This window comes from Acomys minous, assembly GCF_964271855.1.
Source record: "Acomys minous genome assembly, chromosome: 1".
NCBI classification, from domain to species: Eukaryota; Metazoa; Chordata; class Mammalia; order Rodentia; family Muridae; genus Acomys; species Acomys minous.
In genome coordinates, this window is record NC_140483.1 from 36111827 (window position 1) to 36118005 (window position 6179).

Genomic DNA, 6179 nt, shown 5'->3' on the forward strand with positions numbered 1-6179 from the left:
TTAAAGGGAAAAAAGATAAAAGGAGAGCTAAAAACAACTAGAAATTTGAAAAAAAAATACAACAGAATCAAAAAGAAGAGGAAAGGACATCATGTTGGAGGTAGACAAATAAGAAAAAAAGGAAATAATGAGAAATATGATAGAAAAAAATACACAAGGAAGCCCTGCAGTGGTGCATAGCTGGGTGCCACTCTAGGTTGGTGGTCAGGGAAGAAAGTTGTAACCAGCTGAGACACAACAAAGAGTTTATGCGCCGTGTGAAAGGCTTGGAGAGCCAGGCAAGAGTGGCAGAGGAAAGGTTCAGCTTACTCCTACTGGACAGAGTGTGGGATTCCGGCACAGGGGTGACATAGGTGAAGGGCAGGTAAGAGGGGACCCACGGTGGTCTAGAGTAAGACCATGACGGGAAGTGGGGGGAGAAGAGGCATAAAGAATGTGGACTAGACAGGACTTTGGGTGACAGTAAGTGGCAGAGGAGGAGCAGGGAACAGCAAGGGAGTGTCAGGGAAGAATGGGTTTTGGTTAGGGGAATACACAGTTGTGACATTGTATTCAATATAAAGAAGGCAAGAAAAGGAGAGAGATGCTGCTAACGGAGGATGGGGCGGGGAATACAAACCCTCCTCTAAAGGGTTAGTGCAGCACCCGACTTGGTGGCACCCGACTTGGTGGCACACTGGGGACAGCTGCCTTTACACTTCTTCCCTCACGGTGTACGGAGGCTCCACAGGCTCATAACACCTGTCATTGTCTCCTTCCCTTTCTTATTGCGCTAGGCATCCTTGTAGGTGTGAAGTTGTGTTTTCCTGTGATTTGACTCTGCTCATATGCTTGCTGACCGTTTGTATACTCTCTGGAGCCATGTCTATCCAAGACCCAGATTTCAAATACCCAAAGCCTCACAGCCACACTAAGGCTCATAGGATTGCCACATGCTTCTTGAGGAAGAAGCCGAGGCGGCCTCAGCTTCGATGAGGAAGCACAGTCTGCCTAACCCCCCCCCCCACCTTCATGCCCTCCTCCCAGACTTTCAAGCACACAGGTGCAAATGCCAAGAAGATCCAGGGTGTGGGTATGAAATCTGACTCCCAGGGCTGGAATGGGGAAGAAGTTCCACCTTCATTTGGAGTGACCCAAGGATGCGCAGAGATGGTGAAGACCGTGCCAGCAACAGGAAGCAGAATGGTCCATTGAAGGGGACCCTTTCAGCCAGGCCTGGATCTGCAGCAGGGAAGGATCTAGCTGGTGTGTTCAGCAGGTCCCCAGGGTTGAGGTCATTCAGGTTTTGTGCTCCCGACTCCCTTGTGCCCTAGGAATTCTCCCAACTTGGCCACGCTCTGCTCCAGCTGCTGTTTCTAGGGCAGGACTCAGACAGACCCTGCCTCACCCAGGGTCACACAACTAGCACTGTGCGTCTGTGCCCCATACAAGGAGCCAAACCAACAGCTGCAGGAAACCTAGAGGTGAGGCAGTTTGCCTGTTAGGCTGTCAGTTGCATCAGAAATTGGTTCCAGAAAACGGCCCAAAGCTCAGTGTGTGTGTGTGTGTGTGTTGTGTGTGTGTATGTGCTCTGACACCATCACAGGCTCACCTGAACCCTAAGAGCTGCAAAGCGAGGTTGAGAGGGAGTGGGTGCCAGGAGAAATAGTGCTGATGATCTGAGGCTGAAGGAGAAGTCAGGCACAGAGCTGCCTTCAGGCCTTGGCAAGCAGCCTTCACCTCTGGAAATGAAGCTCAAGTATTTCTGCCTCTCTTCTCCTGGGGTTTCCTGTTTCCTATTTGGTCTCTGGTTTCCAGGCAACAGCGAATACCCCCCAAACTCCTGACATGCATGGGTCCCTCTTTCTGAGGCTTGCATCTCTAATGAGTTTCCCATCTGCCAGGTCTCCCAGGGCAGCCCATCCATTCTGCTGTCCCCGAAGGACAAAGGCAATAGAAGAAGCCTTGTGGTTTAGCACTGTGCACGGTTTTCCTTTTCTAAGTTCCTCCAGTTTAATGACTCTTCCTGCAAAGTCAGTTTGGCCAGTGTGGGGGCCAGGGGTGGAGGAGTTAGTTAGGGGTTCTGCTTTGATTTGGAAAAGCACTGAATCTGGAAGGTACTCCCAGCTCAGAAACAAAGTGAGGGAGTTCACATGGGCTTACCCCACTGCGAAGCTGCTGGCTGGCAGCTTCTCTCTGAGAAGAGGGGAGAAGAATGGCTTTCTGGATGCTTCTGGGAGTCTTAAGGTGACTCTGACGCTGTCTTAGGTGCCTGGTGACCTGGTTTCTGAACACGAAGGGCGTGGTGGGAATGCAACATAAAATTATGGGGAAGCAGAGGTTTTGAATAACTGGCATTCATTTTTATAGTGCTATACAGTTATGCATAATTTCATAGTTTCCGAGGTTAAATGTTACTTCAAAGCATGAAATACAAACAGCAGTCTCGGTGGTGCTGTCCCTCTGTGAGTCAGCTCCAGGGGCAGCAGCCTCCTTTATTTCCTCTACCTATTCTTAAGTTTTTTAACTGCATACTGAAAAAGGCAATTGATCTTGAGCTAGTTTTCATTTTAGACATTCTTCATTGAATGTTATCAAAAAAAGATGAAGATTTATCTCTCTCACATACAACCTTCCTGCTTCCCAGACATAGTAGAGAGTGGAGAACAGGTTTCAAAGCACAGTTGGTTGGGTATGCGGATCTAACGTTCTGTAGCATGACGGAACGATGCAGTCATTAATTATGCATTTCAACAGATTACAATGTGCGTGTGCTTGTGTGTGTGTGTGTGTGTGTGTGTGTGCACCTGAGCATGTGCATGCGTGCAGGTGTGCAGTGCACCTGTGTCTGTCTGCCTGTGGAAGCCAGAGGTCAATGCCTGAAGTCTTCCTCAGTCGTGCCCTCCACCTTATTTTGGTACAGGGTCTGGCACCGGGCCCAGAGCTTGCTGTTCTGGCTGGCTTGGCTACACAGTAAATCCTAGGGGGCTTCCCGTCTCCACCACCAGGTCCAGCACTGGGATTATTGGCATCTACTCTCACGTCTGACTTTCTTTTTCAAGTGAGTGCCTGGGATCCAAACTCAAGCCCTTTTGCTTGCACAAGTACTTTATGGACTAGGCCAGCTCCCAAGCCCCAAATTAAAACATTTCAAAATTAAAAATAGAAAAAAAAAAGTAAAATATTCAGTATACATTGTACTAAAACTAACTATGCCCAAATACATATAATTAGGCCATATCAGTCAAAAAGTAACGCCAAATAAATAAAAACCAGTATTTAGTACTTATTTTGTTTCTAGGTAAATACTACTCCAAGCTAAACCCCGACTCATTTCCTTCCTTGTTGAGTCTCCATCCCTATCCCATCCCCTCATTAAGGATTGCCTTTATGCGACTAGAGAAAGGGCTCAGTGGTTAAGATCACTTACTGCTCTTCCAGAGGACCAGAGTTCAGTCCCCAGCACCCGTGCCAGGCAGCTCACAATCTCCTGTAACCCCAGCTCCAGGACATCTGACCTCTAAGGATGCCCATACCCACAGGGCACACACAGAGAGACACACCACATGAGGAAAGATGAAAAATAAAAATGAACCTTAATCTTTAAAGATTGCCTTTATTGGTCTGCTTTATTCGCCATGTACTCCAGCAGTGATTTCTCCCCATGCCACTGCCCCCGAGACCCAGCTCCCAGTGGGATGCTTTTATTTTTTTCTTACAGACACCTCTCTCCCTAGCTGTCTTATTCACTATTTGTTGATTTCATAAGACACCATTCAAGGCAGCTTACAGAAGGCTTACATTGGCTCTACAGTTCGAGGGCTTATAGTCCATCAAGTAGAGGTGCACGGCAAGAGGCAAGCAGGGCTGCAGGAGGCTGAACCTCACATCCTCAACCACAAACATAAGCTGAGAGGGCAAACTGAACACTTGCAAGGCTTTAAGCTCAAAGCCCGCCCCAAACAGCGCCACCATCTGGGGACCCAGTGCTCAAATGCCCAAGGCTAAACACATTTCTTCTCTTTTCTTTTTTACAGTTTTTTATTAAATATGTTTACATATACATTTATATTATTACACACACATACAATAAACTACCTACAGCAAGAAGAACCATGAAACAATCAGGAATTATATATATGTGTGTGTGTGTTACATTCACAGTTTTAGCTCTTTGTATTTGGCACCCTTGAAGAAAACATCTTTCCAATCTTGGTTAAGTCTAAAATTCTGAATGTAAATAAATATCTATCATTATCTCTTATTCAAACCACTGTGCCAGCTGTCAGCCTCTTGCTCTTATCTGGACCTGCTATGCTTCCCTTCAGCTTTATTCTGGAGAATTCTATGCCTCTCCCACGTTCCTTTTGGTCCTGTTTTTCTCTATCTTGATCTACTCATTTTGGAGTTGCTGTTCACTAGGGCCCCTGAGGAAGAAGGGTGTATAAGGCTAAACCATCAGGTCCCAAAACACCTTCTGTTTTCACAAGGTGCTAAGCTCGGCCCGGCCTGGGACTCAAGACTGGAAGGCATTTCCCTCACTGTAAAGGCACTGTTCTTTCTCTCTCTGTTTCTCTCTGTCTCTCTGTCTCTTTCTGTCTCTCTGTCTCTCTGTCTCTCTGTCTCTTTCTCTGTCTCTTCCTGTGTGTGTGTGTGTGTGTGTGTGTGTGTGTGTGTGTGTGTGTGTCTGTCTGTCTGTCTGTCTGTCTGTCTGTCCTTGCTTCTGTGCTGGGTCTATCCTCACTGCACCCAGCTCATGTCTGTGTTCTGTACTCAGACAACTCAAGATTAAGTACCTGGCTGTGGGTCTCATTTCTCCACACCTTCCGACCAGTGATTTATGCACTTGGCACTGAAAATCTCTTTGGTGCTTAATTGATAGCGTGCTCTCCTTCTCTGGTCTTTCCCACTGAAACTCCTGCAGTGTGCCATTTGACCTTTCTTATTTTTGTTTTACTCCTGGGAGATTTCCACAAATCGGTGTTCACAATCCCCTGTGGGACAGAACTGTTATTAGTTTTCAAGAGTGGCTTCTTATTCAGCCCCACCCCTTTCTTTAAATGGCACCTTTCTCCTCTAAAAAAACAAAAGAAAACAAACAAATAAAAAAGAAAAGCCTGGGCCTTAAGCTGGGCATAGTAAGCAGGTAGATCTCTGTGAGCAGTCTGATCTACACAGTCAGGGCTACATAGTGAGACCCTCTCAAAACACCAACAGAAAAACAGACTGGACGGGTTTGGCACATGCCTTTAATTTCAGCACTCAGAGGCAGATGGATCTTTGTGAGTCCAGCCTGGTCTACAGAGTGAGTTCCAGGACAGCCAGGGCTACACAGAGAAACCCTGTCTCAAAAAACAAAAAACAAACAAACAAAGACAAAGAAAGAGAAAAAAGAAAGAAAAAACTGGCCCTTGATCTTTCTAAGGATCACTGTAATTATTTAGATGAGCTTTTTCGTATCTTACATTTCCTTCATTTCCTGGATTCCTTTCTCTGTTTATTTTTGTTTGTTTTGGTGTCTGTCTTTAACACTGGAAGTTGTGTAACATGGTTTTAAAAAAATAGAAAAGCTGGAGGGGACACACACAACCAAATATAAAAATCCTCTCTTCAGGGAAAAAAAAAGTATATAAGTTCCCCTTTAAGGAAACAAAAATCTGGTCTTTTTTTTTTTTTTCTTAACTCAGTAAAATGCTTTGCTAGGTAAACTCATTATTATTATGTTAAAAACCTCAAATCAGATTGCATTTTGCTGTGTACTGTACTTTCTGGACTATAGTTTAGAAGCTCCTGGTACCCCAAGAATAATAAAGAAATTAGTTTGCATTAAATCTTGTTTTTACTATAAAAATTGCATAGCAGTACTTCCATTTGTAAAACTGATAGCAGTTCATTGAAAGGAAAGAGCCTTTTCCTGCTCTTAGAGTTTAACCTGGTCGCTGGGGTCCCTGACAATCAAAGCCACCCAGAGCCAGTGGATCCCGGGTTCCTTGTCTCATACCCAAGGAGAAAAAGGAAACTCAGGAGTAAGCCCAGTGAATATAGGTTTACTCAGGAAAAGTGAGAAATAACTTGTCATGTTTAGTTTTAAGGTGACACAAACCTAGAGTGACCCAAAAGATCCTCTCAACTGAAGGATTGCCTCTATCAGATTGGCTTGTGGGAAGTTTTCTTAATTGCTGTTTGATGTAAGAAGGCTC